The sequence below is a fragment of the Lonchura striata genome, chromosome 5, assembly GCF_050655825.1.
Source record: "Lonchura striata isolate lonStrDom1 chromosome 5, ASM5065582v1, whole genome shotgun sequence".
Taxonomy (NCBI): Eukaryota; Metazoa; Chordata; class Aves; order Passeriformes; family Estrildidae; genus Lonchura; species Lonchura striata.
Genome location: NC_140707.1, coordinates 32,284,033 through 32,303,000, shown reverse-complemented (window position 1 = coordinate 32,303,000; position 18,968 = coordinate 32,284,033). Strand labels below are relative to the sequence as shown.

Genomic DNA, 18,968 nt, shown 5'->3' with positions numbered 1-18,968 from the left:
GCTCTGTAATTTCATGTAATTTCAATTTTTGCTTAACCTCTAAGGTTACAAAAAAAAAAAAAAAAAATCCATGTTAATGATAGGAAAATAACAAGAAACTTTTCCTCTGGATATTTATTACCTTGAACTGTATAGTGTGGACCTGTGCTGTGGAATGGAAAATAATTGTTTAGACTGTGGAGGTGACATAATCACTCTACAGTACATAAAAAATAAAATAACTTTCAGCAGCTACTGCTCTCTTTCTTGGATTAAGCTTCTTTTGCATTGTTTGACAAACAATGCACAGTTACTGAGTTTTTCTCTGGTTTTGTATTAAGATTTTCTTGTCAGCAGAGATTGTCTGCTCTTCTTTGCTGACCCAAGAGCAAACTGACACTCAGCCAGATATTCACCTCTCTGACTCTCTGTATGCCATATGTCATGTCTTCATCATTCAAGACATTTTCAAAGCATCAAAATTTACCAATATCCTGGAAACATTTTCTCTCCTGCTTCTCATATTGTGCCTTTCCCCCCCTTTTTACTTTCAGGGAAACCCTCATTTGCCCCCTTTTTAAATCCTTTTTATGAATTCCCTTAGAGTTGTGGCATGTTCAGAAATATTCTTTATAATATATACTGTTCCTCTACCATTATGTTAAGTCTGAATTATATGCATTTTGGGGGGATCCTTTCAAATTCTCTGGCAAAATAGTTTTGACATGAGATAAAATGATATAGTCAGAGCTATTTCTGCTCCAATTAATCTTTACATTAAAAGGTGTTTCACAGAGAGCTGCAGAAGTAAAAATTCATCTTTCTGAAAATTGCCAATTTCCATCAGCCTTGTAGCCTGGCTAAGAAACTGTTTCTAGGACATATAAAATTAAACTGAAGGAATCTTTTTTCCTGACCTTCAAACAGCCTAGTGTTACTAGCTTCCAGTAAAACCACAGATGATGTATTTTGTAGAAATAAATTAAAAAATGATTAATTTAGGCAGACTCAAGAACTATCTTAGCAATGTTGGGAGTTATCAGGTTGTAGGACATTGAAATTTCTCATAACTTTCATATTTATCCTAACGCTGCACTGGTCCGCAGACAAGAAAATATGTTCTTAGAGACAACATTGGCCAAAATAAAATAAAAGCACAGAAGTTGAATTATTCTGTTGACCTTGTGTATCTATGTCCTAATCTTCTGTAATGAATTACCTGTTTCTGCACTGCTCAGGCCAGCAGTATAAGTCATCTTCTATGTGGGGCCTCTGGATACTGGAAAAGTTCAGTAAATTTGCAGGAGTAATAACCTTCCCCACTATGCCATCCAGCCCATCCATTTTTTCACATGCTGTGCTGCATCATGTAAATACTCCTTCCTAAAATGAAACATCTCTATTTGCTGCTTCTGTGCCCAGTACTGTTAACTGAATAGAATGTGGAATATTTTTGCTCTCTGGTGTTTTTGTTTTGGTTCTGCTTAAGGAGTTTATTATGCTGATTTAAATTGAAATCCTGGTAAATGAGGTACTCTGATATAAAGTTCCTGGTTTTCTAAATATTTATTTTATAATTAAGTAAATCACATAATCTTTTTGTTTTGACTAATGCATATTTATGCTACCCCAAATTGATTCTTTAGAGTATTGCCTGGTCATTTATTCATTACAGTATCCATCAGAGCTTTGAAAGATGTCAGGTAAAGGTTCTTGAAGCTAACATTTGGGAGCTGCTGTTAATGATGTGCCCTTTCCCAGAGATCTTAGCTGTCTGCCTTGCCCTTAGAAATTAAATATTCAATCAGTCTGGAAACATGAAGTTCTCAGTCTCTTGTTAAATTCTTTGATTCTTGCCACAAGCTTCTATAATAACTTTACAAAGACCTGTTTTTAGAACTTTATGGTCTCTCTTCGTATCATGATTCTTAGTGTGAGAAAATAAATACATTCTACTGAAAGCATGGGCACATAGTTTTGCTCTTATTTGCTTCCAAAGCATGTAGTGGCGATCTTCCACAGGCTGTTGTGGAGATGGTTTTCTTCTCAGTGTTTTATGCTTTCTGTTGCTGAAATAAATCATGTGTCAGGCAGGAGGAGAAAAGGAAGTTATGCTCCTCTGATCACTGCTATATTCAAATGCCTGCTCAATGTAGTCTTTTCTGGTTTGAGTAAGCATTCATCAGTTTTCTGTGTGCTTGCCTGAAGGTGCAAGTTCTATGTCTTTAGGAAGGAGCTTTTTATCATGCTCCACTGTTTTCAGATCTGAGTATGTAGCTATAAAATTTATATTTTGTGTTTAAAGGAATAAATGAGATCCTGAACTTTTTTGCTTTCCATCAACAGAAATACATTCTGTGACAATCTTTGCAACAATCTGACCAAGAAGGTGCCCTGTGATGTACTCAGATCAGATAACTCCAGTATTGTAAAAATTTGGAGTAACGTGAAAATTTAGAAATTAAAAATGCTGGAAACTTGAGGTAGTTGTTATGTAATGTATTTTTTTCTGTGTAAGTCATATATTCTATCTATAATCTACAATAAGAAGCAAGTATAAATGTATAAACATGGATATAGGAAACCAACAGAATGAGATGGCAGTAAAATATATGCAAAGCTGGAATCAAGCATGAATAGGGAGAATTAAGCAAAAGACTGGCCTTTCCAAACCAGAGACACAGGAGCTGATGGTTTGATCTCAGTTGGGTTTGCAGCCCCAGCACAGTTGTAGGAACAGGACTGACAGTATCCTGATGGGGCAAGAATGTAGCTGGTCTGCTACAGCAGACACACAGCAGCTGGCAGCCAGACACATCTTTCTGGCTATTCTCAGTACCTAAAACAGGCAGGTTTCATACTGGAAGAGAGAGTGCTTTTTTAATGACCAGGTAGAGACAAGAGTAGAGCATTGGTCTTCTGGGTAAGCTTTTAAAAGATTAGCTCCAAGGATGAGTTAGGGTATAAAGGTGTTGGGATTGACTTGTTGAGTACATGTTGTACTTACCAACTACTTACTGCACATTTGCAGCTCTAGTGTGCATGGTATGTTTAGAGCATTTGTGCTGTGACATGGTACCTGAGCTTTGAATCAGGATGCTCCTGATCAAGGTCTTCTTACTGATTATTCCTACTCAAGCAGTTTGACTGAGCAAGGCTCAGGAAATTAGTTTCCTTTTGTGAGTTGCTACTGTCAGGAATACAGGTTAGTAATTGTAAAACTATTCCTAAGAATAGACAATTCATACCCTTGAAGTGCTGGCACTGAGAATTACCAGCATACTGTAACCTTAAAGCTGTGCCGGGTTTAGAACATTTGTCCGAGTCCTTGTGCAACAATTATTGCCATGTTAGTAGATTCATGACCTGACATTTGCTACTGCCATCATAACAACCATTGTAAGAAAGCAATATTTAAAACGGAACTGGTTCAATGTCTGACTCCTGGGAAAACACAACTGACAGTAATTTACAGTCTGAAAATATGCTGGGAATTCCTATTATTTTTCCTTGTGTTGCTCCAGTCTGTCCCCTTCAGGCAGTAAGAAGAAAAAGAGTAGAGAAACTGATCTATCTTGAGCAAATACAATATTTCCTTAGAGTATACTTAAGGCCTCTCTCATCTTTCAGATATTCAGGATAGAATGGAGTGGGTGTGGGGAAATCAGAGCTTTGTTTCACTGGTTTATATTTTCTTTTAATTTTCAGTATGTCAAACTTACTTTTCAGGGTTCCCTTCTTTGTCCACCATAAGAAATTATTCATTAATAAGCATAAAAATGTAAGATTTAAGTGTTTCTTTAATTTTAAGCTAATTATTAGAAAATACTAGTTCATTTATATTTTCCTGCTTTAGTGATCAGCATTATTTGAATCCTTCATTTAAGTAGTTCTTTCATTTAATCATCATCATTATAACCCTGGAATCTATATCTCATTTTCCCCTTTTAAAATATGCCTATTATAAGTATTTTTAAAGTATCTTATTTGTCTGAAAGTTTTTCTCAGCTCCTTCAAAGGACAGAGGAAAATAGAATATAAGTGAGTCTTGGGTATTGATGTGAAATAGATTTCTGGCTCTGTGTTTCTATCACTTCAAGGTCTCATCTTGAGATGAATGTTGCCTGGGAACTGAGAACCAGGAGAAAGATTCTCCCTTACTAATAACACAGCTTTTTATCTCTCATCCTTACCTTCAGGTGTTTTCTGTGTCTGGGGAAACTGGCCTGAAAATTTGTAATCCTAGTTATGAGATGAGAGTTGATAAATATTTTCATAGGAATGTTTAAGCAGAAAAGAGAAAGGTGGCCAGGATTTGTTGATGTTAGCAATGGAGAACATGAAGTAATTGTTATTAAATTACTTTGACATGATATGTTACTTCTTGAAAAGTATAAATGCAGAAAAGAGTTGATTATATCTGTAAGTGGATCTTGCACTAAAGGCCTACACTTTTACACCAAGAGCAACCTGCTTCAAATAGAATGGGATTTCAAACCTGGGAAAATGTCATTTTATATAGAATTCTCTATAATTTTTCATAGCTATATTCCTAAAACTATTTTAACATCTTAAGTGGAGGGGGGAATGGACTATATTATTCAGCATGAGATCATCACTCAGAAAAACAATACAAAAAGAGAATGGACATTATGCCTTGGTAGTAGAGCAGGAGGGAAGGAGTAGTAGAGCAAGTGGGAGCACTTCTAAGTGAACCTGAAAGATTTGCAGGAAGACTGATGTGCAAGAATTATGGATAGAAATCAAAACAAACAGCGAGCCATCTTCCTGAAATACTCTCTGCATTCTATAAAAATAATGATATTAATTGATATTCTCCTAGTGTATTGCAGGCTAATTCCCTTCATAACCAGTAGTCCTCTCCAGGGTATATACTGAAATCACTCCCCTTATTGTTTTACTAAATTCGCCTCACATATCTGCCTCAAATCCCCTCTGATCTCTAGCCTTATACAACCTGAAGCTCAACTTCGGAGTCCTTTGAAATTCTTAACTTTTTGTTTCAGTGCTGAGGTCTTTTAGGTCTTACCCTCTGAAGCTTTTGTACCCATTTTGGATGGAATAGCATTAATTTTGTTCTGAGTATCTTGTGTGAATTTGTGCTGAAAACAGTGTTGCTAACACAAGGATATTTTTGTTATTGCTGAGCAGTGCTTACAGAAAATCAGGACTTGTTCTTCATCCCCCACTGCCCAGCAGTGAGCAGGCTGGGGCTGCACAAGGAGCTGGGAGGGGACACAGCCAGGACAGCTGAGCTCAACCATCCAAAGGGATATTACAGACCATAATGCGTCTTGCTCAGCAATGAAACAGTGAGGGGGAGAAAAGAGCATCATTATTTTAGCTACAACGTTTCAAGCTCAAGACCCTCTGTGGTGTAGACAGCACTAATTATAACACCCTTGGCTAATGTTTGTGTAAAATTTTATAATTACATCAATATTGCATCCTGCTGATTAAATGTGGTTTCAAATTTAGAGTATCTTACCTTAATTCCCTTTATTCTCTTACCTCTTTTTCCCCCAAACTCACAGAGTTAAACTTTCAGTAGTGATTATTAAAACATAAAGTGTTGTTGCATAAGATAATTGGTTTCAGCTCTTCATGTTTAATAGTGATAATTTTGGTCACTACTTGAGAATGGACTGTGAGACAAACTATTTTAGGGGACTTCATGTTTTTATTTCTTCATAAAATCATTATAATCTTCCTCTTCCCTGAATTATCTTCTGTAATGTGCCATACCAATGACTTCTTAAATGTCAGTAAATTGATTTCCCCCCCAAATTTTACATTTCTCTGGTTTTGTTTCATTTTTTCCTCACTCAAATTTCTAATATTTTTACTCTAATGATCTTTTCTTCCATACTCTGTATATTCACAATTATCAGATGGTACCAGGAGCTAGATATTTCTATGTGGTCACTGCAGGCCCTAATCACACACACTTAGGTGGCAGTCCTGATATTATGTGGCTACACACAGATGTGGAACAAAGCTTCAGTACATTATCCAAAGCAGAGAGGCTGCATTGAACTGCTGCATTCTTAAGCAGGAATAAGTTATATTTTAGATGGTCCTCTGGAGACATTTCTATGAGAGTCAAAGCAGGTGAGCTGCACATGAATGAATCATTTGAAATTTTTTCTTGTTAAGAGACGTAGTTTGGTGAGGGAAAGGGGGAAAGGCTACATATATAAGTTTCACATGGAAAGGAAATTTTACCATGTTTCATGCATTTGTTTACTCTCTGTGAACCCATACATTACTTTGGAAGTTATCAAACCAGGCAGGGGGCTATTGGGAATACAGTAATCATACAATAGCTTGAGTCAGAAGGTCCCTTGTCAAGGTCATCTGGTTCAACCCCTCTGTTGTGGGCAGGGACAACTTCCACTAAATCAAGTTGCTTGTAGCCAGTCTGTATTTCTTTATGGCCAGATAAATGCCTGATGTTAGAATTGCTGTTCCATAAAATGCTGACAAAACTGGAAATCTGTATCATGATACTAGCTCTCATTCCAAGAGCACCTGCATGCTATCACGTGTTTCCTTGTAAGAATTTGATGAAGCTTTAGATGGTGACTGGACTTAGTAGACATAACTAACATTCTCTCACTGCAAATATTACCTTCAGTAATGTTTTCTCTTAGGCTTGAAAAGTTAAAAATTACTAGAAACGTCTAAATAAGTTTTTCCTTATTGTTTAGTGTCCTTATCTGTAGGATGGCTGAGTACTGGTTCACAGGGGTCACAAACAGTAAGGAAAAAAACCTAGTAATTTAGTTATTCAGTTAAAAACATTCAGGAATCTGAAGGAATACATTGACTTGTCGAAAATGCTTGAAATTCCTGTTGACAGCAAGTTCCACAACACTGATGGAACTCTTATAATGTTTTGTTATTTTAGGATAAGAAACAAGACTTGCTGACTAGTGTTTGTTTACAGGACTATGAGGCAAATTTTTTAAAATCAGTATAATTTCCTACTAGAGGGAAAGTTACGTCCCTTTGAACTTCTGTCAGAGCAGTAGAAATAAACTGTATATAGAGTATATATTCACATGTATTTATGTATAGTATAGTCTTCATTTTCTTGCCAGCCTATTCTACTCTTAAATTGATTTTACTGCAAGAGTCTATTATTCAGCCTACCTGTTTCTTTTCTTCATGTGTTCTCATTAATACATATTGAAAAGGGATAAAGAAAGGTACTCTGGGATATAATATGCAGGATTTTCTTCAGATCCTTTTCCCATTAATATTCAAGGAAACTCTGATATTTTTTTGCATATGAAAAATGTTAGGGTTTTTTTGGACACGATTCCATTTTCTATTAGACTACTTGTGAAAGGCATTTTGGTAGAAATTGAGAATACCTGCTTCCTGAAAATAAAGCCTTTGTTCCTGGTGGTACAAAATAAAACAGAAATATTAAACTCCCTGCAGCTCAAGTAACACTAACCTATACATTAAGCATACTTTGAGTATTATAAAATATTAACAGGATGCTTACCCTTACAAATAAAGGTTTAATTATGAAGGCTTTTTAATGAAATTGTAGCATATTCCTGTAAATTTCCCAGCTGTGGTTATGTATTTTCATATATTATCACAGTGTGGCTACTAAAAATTCTGTGAATAATTTAACCTCACTTTTATTTTTATTTTTTTTATCTTTCAGAAATGAATTCCTTTATTGCAAGAAATTGTGATTATTTATTGATTCAGAAAGAAAACAGACTGAAGTTCTCTTGGGTCTTCTGAATAACATGTAAGTGAAAGTTTCCTGTAACCCTGACTATGTCTTCCATTTAGGTAGTGATTATTTGATTGTAGCAAAGAAATCTTTGGTTAGGGATGTTTCTTAATGTATTTTTTTTTTATCACAACAGCAGCTAAGATACAGTGGCAGATTGTCTGAGGGTAATACCTTTCAGAAGATATTTTTATCCCCTTGTTTTACTTTGCGCATTAATATTCATCAGGTTCTACTAATAATTTGTAAGCTTCATATAGGAAGGTTCATAGCAGCACAAGTTAAAATCCATTGTAATTGTTAAGCAAAGCTCTAAAAAAAATTTATGCAGGGCCTACCTGGTCAGCAGAATGATCTGGCACTAGATAAATGCCTTTATTCATTAAATTCCCCCCACAATAGCAGTGTTATGACCTTTTCTGGTAGGAACTGCAAAAACACAACTATGCAGTGGCTGACAGAAGTGTAAAATCTGATTAAAATTTTCAGTTTGTAGGAGATGCTAAGTAGTATTAATGACCTTCTCTGACTTAATTCACTAGTACAGAAAGTGAGGCTAAAAAGGCCATTTGCTCTTTCGCAGGGCAGTGTGTGTGGAGCAATGTCTCTGCTCAGTAGCAGCATGGTTTCTGGTATCACTAGTGGAACAACAGTCTTAACTTTTCTTCTGTTGATGCTTGATTTCATTGCCATAAGCATTTCCTGCCTGATAAAGGCACAGTTCTTGAGGTTCATGTTGGATCTCTGTTATTCATTTGACTTTTGAAAGGCTGATTGATTCAGCTTTGTTCAAGGCATTGTCTTGGTCTTTTCTGTGCATAGAGAGTTGTGGGGACAATTCATGGGCTCCAGTGTTGGGAGACTGAGTATATGTCATCCAAATAGTTATGCACTTGCACAGAAAGAGGATTTTAAGCATCCTGGTTTTCAGTATGATTTCTGTCACTGTTTTTAGAAATGCTTCAGTCCACGAGTAGAAGAGATGTCACTGGCTGTGGTGATGTGCCGTATCTAGTGACTAGTCAGAACTTAAATGTGAGGTTTGACACAGAGCCAGCCAACTTGTCTTTGTTCAGGTGAACTTTCCAACAACTCTAAAAGTAAATTACTTAATATAAGATGGTATTTTTGCAAATAAATTATCAGTTGAAGGAAAGAGTGGTTTGAATCTGTTCAATTGTAGGTGAGGATTCTCAAATTGGGATGTAAAAGCTATGCAATGGAAACTGCAGTGTGTCTGTGCTCTCTGCTAAAAGAATGACACGAAGAAGCTGCAAAATGGGTCCTTTGGACAAAAAAGTTGAACGTGTGCTTTCAAAATTCTGGTTTTAGCTGAGCAGTTGACACCGATATTTGTAGCTTCCTGGAGGATTAGAGTGATAGAAAAATAAAATCAGTGGGCATCCCTTTAACAACATCTAAATAGATTTTTTTTCTGATTCATAAATACTTTCAGTGTCATCAGAGGATTTAAGATCAAGGTTTTCATTGTCAGGGAAAAAATAGATTTTTCATCGTTATGTTGGGAAGATGAATATTTTTATTTGATATGCTCATTAGATTTTGATAGAAGCTATCAATTTGAAATAAAACATTTAACATCTTAGAACCATTTTATTGTGCAGACTAAAAGTTAGGTTGCAGTTGGCTTAAAATGATTGTAGCTAATGACTGTAGCTATTGCCTGTAGCTGTTCAGGAAGCCTCAGCTTTCCATATGTGACATCCCATCATTTGCATTTTCTGCTATTACTGCACTTAGAATTTTAAATGCCTGGGTCTTTTCTCTGCTTTTTGGAGTACTCCTAGTCCCTGTTCTTGTAAAAGGTTAGCAAAAGCTGTGCTGCATGCAGCACTAATTTATTTACACATCTCCCCTCAGTCTAGGAGCTAACAAGATAACTAAACACATGTGCTGCTGGTGTTTGATTTTCAGCACATGCAGCAATCAAACATACTCTGGCAGCCACAGGGTGGTGTCAGTACTGGTGAGAACTGATCTGTATTTTGCAACAGTTTTTTTCACATCAGAAAATGCAAGGTTAGTGGAAACTAAGATCTGTGCCCTCAGCCTTTCATCCCAACTGGCTCCCTGATAACTTTTAGGAATAACTACTTTTCAACTAGAAGCTGATTAAACACAGTTCTTCCATGGAAGCTGTCTGCCCCAAAGCCTGCAAGGTAGAAATTGGTCTGTGCCCCTAGCTGGGGTGTTTTGGTGCTAGAAGTGGTTCCTGGGAACCCTGAAGGCCTGGAAGATGGGGTTGGGGCTGGAGCTTGCTGTGCTTTTACAGGGCTTGTCTGTCTCAAGGGGCTTCACTTCTGGGTTTAACTCCCAACTTTCATATCAGTTTATGGGATTTTTGAGTAGTTGACAGGACATTGAGGATCTGTGAACCTGGGGCAGCTCATGATAAGTTTCTTTTGTTTTTGTACTGCTTTAATATCTTTTATTTCCTTGAGTTCTTCTTGATTCAGTTTGTTCTGTGTTTTTAAAAGATATTATTTGATAGAATAGAAATTCTGTTATGAGTTTTATTGCTGTGTGATTTGGAGGGTGGAAAAAATAATCATCTGAGTAGTGCTGATAATAGTCCAGGTACATAATATTTTAAAGTGGTTTTATGTGGATATTTTTCTTCAGCTGAAAACACTGTTCAGGAAAGATTGATTTAATTCTTTTCGCTAGTTAGGGACTTGGCTTCTAACTTTGGAAGCATTTTATACTGTGTAGTTACTTGAGGCACTGTTATTTTCAATTCAACAGGAAACGGCTCTAAGAGCACAGAAATGAGTGACATGGTGTTAGGGGACTGTGTATCTCAAAATACACAGCTTCAGCTTGGATGCAAAAACATCATTTAGCTGTGATAATAGAAATTAGATTTCAATCAGTATGCTCTTTGTTATTAATCCATTTTTCTTCTTTCATCTGAAGAGGTCCTAATAACATGTTAGAAAAATCACACTCTTTAAAAACTGATTTGAAATAAGAATGCTTTTGAAGCCTTGTAATTTCAGGCATGCATTTTGTAATAATATGTTTCCTTGCTGCTAATGTATTGATGCATGCTTGTAAATGTGCACAATGTTGCTCTTTTATTTTGGTCCAAGTTTATTGTTAGGAATTAAATAATTCCTCCTCTTGAAGCAAATTTGTGAGGAAACTGTAGGAGGTACAGTAAGAACATGAAATTTGAAGACCTAATAAAGACCTTAAGTTCTAAGGACTGGTTATTAATTTGGAGTGTTGAAGGCCTGAGGTTAACTTTCTCCTTTGGGGCAGAAGTGGTGGTGTTTCAAGAAGTTATAAATCTTTGATGTTTCATCAGTTTCAATTACTGTCTGAAGGTGAGGAATTTGTAGTGTGTGCTCCCAAGCAAACACTTCTGTGTGCATCTGCATAGCAGAACTCTCATATAAGTTAGGTTGCTATTAGAGTCTCAACTGTCCAACTTTATGCAGCTACATCCTAGCAGACTTTTTTTTTGTGTTATAATGACACTTATACCAAGGCTTTTGAGAGGCTACTGTGATTTTGGTTTCTAGAACCAGCTTGAAGAACAAAAGACTTGCTGTCAAAGATATTGTGAATTTACTGCTAATTTAGTAACATTTCTCAGTTTCTCCTGCTGCTTTTAGTCTAGCAAATGTTAGGTACCTAATATCCCCTTTTGAAAACATCCATTTGAGGCAGGGGGTGGGGAGAGAAAATAACACCTTTCTGTGAATGTGGCTATCATGCTCTGTCTGAGCATACCACTTCCTGACACTCTCCTTTTGTGCCACCCCAAAAAGGAGTGTCATGCGCAAAATCCTTGTCTTAAGGACCTTAAAGGGGCCTCAGCATTTTTGTCTGCTGCCTTACAATCTTGCTGTTTCTTGTAGGGTTGATTTCACCACACATCCTGTTTCTTTTACAGTCTTCTTTTCAGCATCCTTAAAGCTGTGTGAGTGAAATTGAAATTGGATTGGATGAGTAGGATCCTCTGGTCCATGCTGCCACACATGAATTAGACAACCCATGGACAGAAAAACCCCACTGAGCCTGCAAAGAGTCCTCTGGGTGAATGGGGCCAAGAGCTTTATATATTCCTGTCTCAAAACCCAGCAGCTTTAGGACTTCCTCACATACCAGTGCCCAGTCCCAAGAAGCTCTTTTTCTGGTTAAATCATACAAAGGCCAGGCTATGATGGAGAAATTAGGAAAAAAGCTCCCTCCAAAGCCTCGGTAATATGAGACACAACCAGGTGCACCTTTGTGCAATGTTTTTTATCTGCTCTGGCCTCCTGTGGCCATCCTCCCCCGGGAAGGGCTTCTGCTCTGATAGCCACTCTTGGGCTATACTGGGGCTCCAGAGCAGGGTTGGGACATTGCTTCCAGCATGCCAGTGACTGACAGCTGCACTAGAGGCTCCAAAAGGGATGGGGTGTGGGGCAGAGCACCATTCCACCTTTGCTGAACTTGATCTTCCCCCTCCAACACACCACATAGTTGTTTTGAGCCAGCCATCATTTTTTCAGTCTTTCTCAGACTGCTGAGGTATTGGACTTATAAAAAATTGAAGTATATCAAGCATTAATGTCTGAGAGAAAGTATGGCTAATATTGTCTGAGCCGCTTCCATACACCCAGGGCAAAAAGTAAAAGAATAAAAAGAAGGCTTTGAATTAGACTACATCAAAACCACATTCACTTCAATCTAGGTGTCATAAACCATTGTGTATATTAAATGCAGTTTTTAATGTGTTTAAACTACATTACATTTATTTCTGTTATTTTCTATTCTTTATTTCTATCAAGTATTTGCATTCCTTAGATGCTTTCATCCTCAGCAACTTAGTACAATGAGTGTTATTTATACCATGTATCATATGTTAAATACAACCTTATTCACAAAAATGAAAACTCAACTGACTCATTTGTAGGTTTTCAGAGATCAGACTGCAGATCTGGCTGACAGTAAAATTATTACAAAATTGTTTTGTCACCCAAGTCCTTTGGAACAGGAATAAGATTGTCCTGTACATCACCAGTTTATGATCTTGGCATTTAAAATATTTCTGGTAGATATGGTGTGGTTGATACCAATCTGTTAGCTGAAGCTTCTTAAGTTATATCCTAAGTGTTGGCAAATGACCATTTCCCCCCCTTCTAGTGTCCTTAGAGCTTTGATATATTTACATATAAACAGCTTCTGAAGATGAAAAAAATGAAACATATTATCCACTGTAATTCTCCATGACTATGTTTTAAAATGTCAGAGCAGCAATTCTTGATTTGGATTTGCTCAAATTGGAGTGTTCTTGGTTTTGCAGACAGGCTTGAAGGACTATTTAGCTCTTAAACCCTTATTGTTATGTGATCCATTACCTTTTATGCCAAAGAAGTAAAAGCTCTCATAGGTGACTGAAAAATAGGAAAAATACTATGGTTTTGTATATACTTGTTATGGACTCTTTTTCTGCTAAACAGAGGGAAGTTTCCTTGGTGCAGACACAGGGATGCTGCTTTGGTGGAGAGTTTTCTCTTGTTTCCAGAGCTGTTACTTGGTCTGGCTGCTGCAGAGGTGCAGGGCTGCTGTCACCCAGCTGGCAGCTTGGCCCTGGCACAGGGAGCAGCTGTCCGTGCACCGGGTGTCAGCTGAGAGGTTGCAGCTGGCTTTGGAGCGAGGTGTGTGCCAAGACCAGATACGTGATGAAACAATCTTGTTTTGAAGGAAGATTTTGATAGATGTCTTACAGTACTTTGAACTTGGTCTAACAGAGACGTGTAAGAGAGTTGCACTTCTCCCCAGTTCTAAAAAGTGGTGTTTGAAATTCCCTAGTTTTGAGGTATGGATATCAAAACCGCTGTTGGGTGCTTCTTTGTTGCTGCTGTTTTACTGGCATCCTGACAGTCCTTGTCTTTGTTGAAGTTTCATTCTGTTACAATTCTTCTGTTTGATAAGTGTTCCAAACTGCTTTATTAAAAGAAAAGCCAGATACTCTAGTGATCCTTATCAAGTGTATTCTGCATTTGTTGTTAGGTGAGCAAAGGGACAGAATTCATATGGTAAAGTTGTATCTGTGCTGCAAAAAATGGATACCAAGAATTTAAGCTCTTTTTTATCTCTGGAAACTGCATTGTACCTGAAAATACATTCCAGTTCTACATATGCATTTATGTTGTGACCATAGTAAATACTGTTATTATTTCTCTCATAAATAAATTAAGGTGAATACATGGTATATAGTATTACATTTGCTGTGCACATTTGTTTTTCTTGCAGATCTGCTTCCCTCAAAAATAACATGTCAGGCTGTGATTTATCTATATGTCTGTCTAAATAATCTAAATATCGATGTCATAGAGAAGATATATCACTTCAGTTCTGGTATTTATTGTCAGTTTTGTTAGAGAATTGTCACTTCTGCAAATGGAAATACTTCAAGCATTGGGGAAGAGTAATTAAGTTTGGATAATGCTGTTTGGCTAAAATAAAACTAAGCTAATTTCTTCACTAAATTCAATTCCAAATCTATTCAGAGTTCTGGAATATTAATTTAACAATATCCTATCCACCATGCACTCGTGCTTCCTACCTAATTCTATTTTGTTCTTTTGGAGGATAGATATTGTCCACAATCAAAAATGTCTATATTAATTCATTCTCAGTCATTCTGGTGGTTTCTGTATGTGTATATTATGGTTTTTTAAGGTAACATGCCTTGCTATTTGAGAAAACAATGGTGTTAATTATGGTATGTCTATGACCACATACTTCTACCTGACACGGCCATATTCTTTCCTCACATTGACTCCCACTGTAATGAGAATATTAGGAGAGGAAAAGAAAAGCAAGTGAAAATGCAGGTTTATGAGAAATATCAGCTACTTTACATCATTTGAAATAGTAAAATAAATTATTGTGAAGAAGTTTAATTTACTAGGTGATGTAGCTAAAAATACATGGTAAATCACCAACAGTTGGCTAATGAATACAAGTACAAATAATGAGTGCAATTGATAAATAAAGCACATATTTCTCTAGCTCATCTTCTTGCACAGAGAAAGGAAAAGGTGCATTAAAATAGGAAACACCTGAAATTTCACAACTTGATTAGCACAAAAGAATTAAATGCTATGAATTATTTTATTAAGCAGATATTTTATTGAACAGTCACCCCAGTCGTGTTGCTGTCATAAGCTTAGATCACATTAAACTCTGCATTGTTTTCTACTTGGTATGCTACAGATCTTAAGTCATGGAGGGAGGAACCTGTGGCTAGAGTAATCTGTGAATATTATCAGGCAATGTGAAAAATACAGTTACTGTCACCCTCAACACATCTGAGATGAATCAGAGTATCAGTGTAGCTTTAAATGTCCTTGCTGCTGCACACCATGAACCTGAAAATGGATCACTCCTGCTCTCCAGAACACAGTCAAAATGTCTCAGCAACAGAATGAGCTTCCACAAGCTGTCCCAAGGCTCTGAGGGTGTAATTCTTGGAAAGCTCCTTGGCTGAGCCCAGAGTAGTAAACATTGGTAGCACTTTCTCTAAGGGTTTGCAGCAGCCCTTTTCAATCAACCTGTGAGCTTTGAATGAGTCAATAACAATGCAAGGACAGTCTACATTTTCATCTTTTAGGACACAGTTGGTAGGAATACTCTTTTGGGTATTGAGAGCAGCATTAAATGAAAGAGCTGACCAAAACTATTACTGTAACAGTTCTGGAGATAAAGAGTAGTCTGTTCTACTGTCCTGATCTGAATTATAGGAGACAGACATCTCAATGTAGGTATAATCCTCGATGATAACTATTAGATATTCTTATATTCCTCTCTTGTTTTTTCTCAAATTGACACAACTGTGTTTCTGTGAGTTTTAGGGGGTTTGATTTGAAAAAAAAAAAAAAGGTTCAAAAATTTAAAGTAACTTTAGAAAAGTGTGTGTCAAAGAAATCTTTTTGAGGATGCTGTGATTTTTCCTAGGGGAGTAGTTCTGTTTCAGATTACTATGAGACAAAGCTATCACTTACCAAAAGATGGAATTTTACACAAGCTTCATATTCCTGGCATCTCTATTAGAAAGTACTTAGATGATTTCTATTTCAAATGTTGTTTACTTGGATAAATGCCCACATTTCGTGCTCCAATTACTATACATATTTTTAATGCTAATATCTTAGTAAAACAATTGGTAAAAATAGTGGTGTAAAAATGGTGAATAACTAATTTATATTTCCTATATGAAAAATAGAAAATATAAAAGAAAGCAACTTTTGTTTCCTGTTCATCATATTAGTCCATTTTGAACCACTTCTCAAGCTTCCATGGAAACATTTAGCCAGAGACATGGAAAAGAAATCAGAAATATGAGCAGCAGGCTCTTCCTGTGCTTTCTGTGCCCTTTCTGCCAAGTCAGAGCAAATCTATGTTACTCCTCAGTGCATGTTATGAATCAGCAGAAAAAAGAGGACAGATAGAGAAGGATGTCATTAAGGGTGAGACAGAGTGGTGTTTTTTGTAATTTTTCATTATGCTTTCTATTTTTCTGGTATTATTGTCCTCCTAGGCCCTAAAGCACCTTAAAGAACAATACAAAACAGCTTTGGTACCATATTGACTCAATTTCAATGTCATTAACTCCTCCTCCATCCCATAGAAATTCTCTCATGATTTTCTGAACATTTCTTTTTCAATTCTCTTCCATTTTCCTAAGCAGCTGTCTGAATGGCCAACAAAGTGCAAGGTCTCTCTTTCCAATACATGTAGCCAGAAGGCACATCAGATGTATAAAATGGACTGAAAAATTATCCAGTGACACTAATTGGTCTTGGATCATGCAGAAAGATAAAATTCTGCTGATACAATGATGATGGAGATATATTATGCTACAAATCCAGAATGAAATCTGTTTATCTTCACCTCTGTTCATAGTAGGTGTTGTGCTTTCACTAAGGGAAAGTAACCTTTGTAACCTTTTGTTCTGTTTGGATGGAGTAATTGATGTTTACATCTGTGCTATATTTGCTCTCTTTAAAAAATAAAACCCAACAAAGTGTTCCTGAAAAATATTTAAGCTTTACAGAACAAATCAGACCTGCTTTATGGAGTGTTATCTCCATGTCTGCTGACAGTTATTCCTCTTTTGTGTGATATTTCCCAGATGATAATTATTTGTTAAATATTAATCTGTTATCAGATGCTTGTTATTTTCCAAGGATGGCATTATGCTTCTTGCCATGATGGCATTATTGGATTTACCTTTTGCTGTGTTTTGTTCTGTGCATTCTTTGGCTGCTAAAACACAGTCATTGCTTCACATAGAATAAAACCCTGAAAAAACACTTTTAAAAGCATTTGCATGTCCTTTTTCAACATGTAATAGGCTACACGTGTTTATCCATAAATTATTCAGCATTTGTTGAGTGTAAATGTGTCTCACTGGGCTTGTTGCAGTTGGTTTTTCCCAATCTAAATGATTCTGTGATTGTTCAGCTCACAGTTGGCAATTCTGTGAGTTAGGTGCTGGTTTAAGGCAAAGAAGGACTGCAGATGGAACACCCTGGTTTTGTATTGGGGATCCCAGCCCCAAATGTTTTGATTTCTGCTCTCAAAAAAAGTGCCCCAAGCATTTGCTTGTCTACAGCATAGGAAGAGAGATGTATCATCACTGAGTATATTATTCCTTTCAATAAAGGAAGTCATCATACCAGCCTAAATATATTTCATAAAGGTAACTTAGTGGACTGAGACATGGATGTTCTTTTTCATAATAAAAAAAAAAAAAAGAAAGAAAAAAACCCAGTATATATACACAGAAAGTCAAAGCTAAAGTAATAGGCTGCAAACCCAGAGAATTCTGCCACATGTACAGGAAGCTTCAAAGAAACCTGATGAATGGGATAGTAGAAGCAATTAAATATAAGTAAGGGGAAAAATTGCTCTCTCTCAATGCATTGACAAATTGGTAAATTCATGGATGAATAATAGGATCATTATATGTACTAATAGATTAGACTGTCCCATCTCTTGAATTTTTGGATTGGGATGTCTGCAGAGGACCTTCACAAAAAAAACCAAAAATACTTGTGGAAACTAATGTTTACAAAAGATTGCAGAAATAAAACTTCAAATGAAAGCTTGAAGAATAAAGCAAGAAAGGATATAGTAGCGGAGATTTTTTTTGTAAAACATGCTATCTGGCTCTGAAGAAATAGTGTATGACAAATGTTTTGCAGTTTTTCCTTGTGTTTTTTTTTTTTTTTTTTTTTTTTTCTACCAAGAGGGGTAATACTGCTTGTGAAATGAAAAATTGAAGGAAGAGCTGACAGTAGAGTTTATTCCCTGATAAGACTTGCTGAGCTCCAGAGCCCTACCCTTAGGAGAACTTTTGTTTCTCAGAGGCTATTGAAGAGGAGCAGGACAGGTGTAAGTCTTCTGAGCTGCTATAGGAAAACCTTCATAAAATTCAATTTTAACTCTTGAGAATGCTTCTTCTGTGCTGCATAATATGTAGCTTCTGAGCTCATAAGAACTATTTACTAAATACAAACATTCTAGCAAACTTCACTTGAGCTACTTTTTAGGTCAAGGAGAGTAAAATGAGGAGGTAATGTCAGTAAAAGCCTCACTGAAAGATCACAGTTTAAGGCAACACAAGAAAAGTAAAAGCCAGATACTATTTTCAAATCAGAGTTGTTTAATTGTTAAATTAAGCAGAAAGAAAACACCAGTTTCATTGTGTGTTTTTCTGAGTGGCTGGTAGATTTGAGGGAGAAAGATTCTTCCCATTCCCCCTGGTGAACTGTGTACATGCAATGCTTTGCACTCAAAGGTTTTAAGGAAAAAACAAATTAAGTAACTTCTCATTTGTTACTTTGTCTTTCTGAAAGCTTACAGTGATAGGCATGATTCCTTTAAATGTGGAGCCTGAAACCTACAGTAAGTGTAATATCAGTGCTAATGCCAAAGATTTAGTATGTTTTCTAATATATTTTAATCCCTGGGAACAGTCAATTAGATTTTCTGAGATCATTTTTCATTTCTGATACACTCCAAGTGATTTATCCTGATGCATTTGCCAGATGAATTACTTTAATTTTGATTATGCTAGCAAGAGTAATCTGATAGAGATGACAGTATTTAATGGCTAGAACAATACTGAGAGTGGCTGTTTGTTGGTTGTATCATTGATAAACTGTCTGGACATTAAATATTT

The 18,968-nt window shown here is 36.4% G+C and overlaps 1 protein-coding gene across 17 annotated transcripts in view; it reads left to right on the top strand.

Moving 5' to 3' along the window:
- LRRC4C (leucine rich repeat containing 4C) overlaps positions 1–18,968 on the top strand; it is a 487,862-nt gene that overhangs the window by 202,683 nt on the left and 266,211 nt on the right. For all 17 annotated transcript variants that reach the window (XM_085580210.1, XM_031505043.3, XM_085580220.1 and 14 more), the window contains exon 2: positions 7,685–7,774. The gene's annotated coding sequence lies outside the window, so the exon portion shown is untranslated. The remainder of the gene's footprint in view (positions 1–7,684; positions 7,775–18,968) is intronic.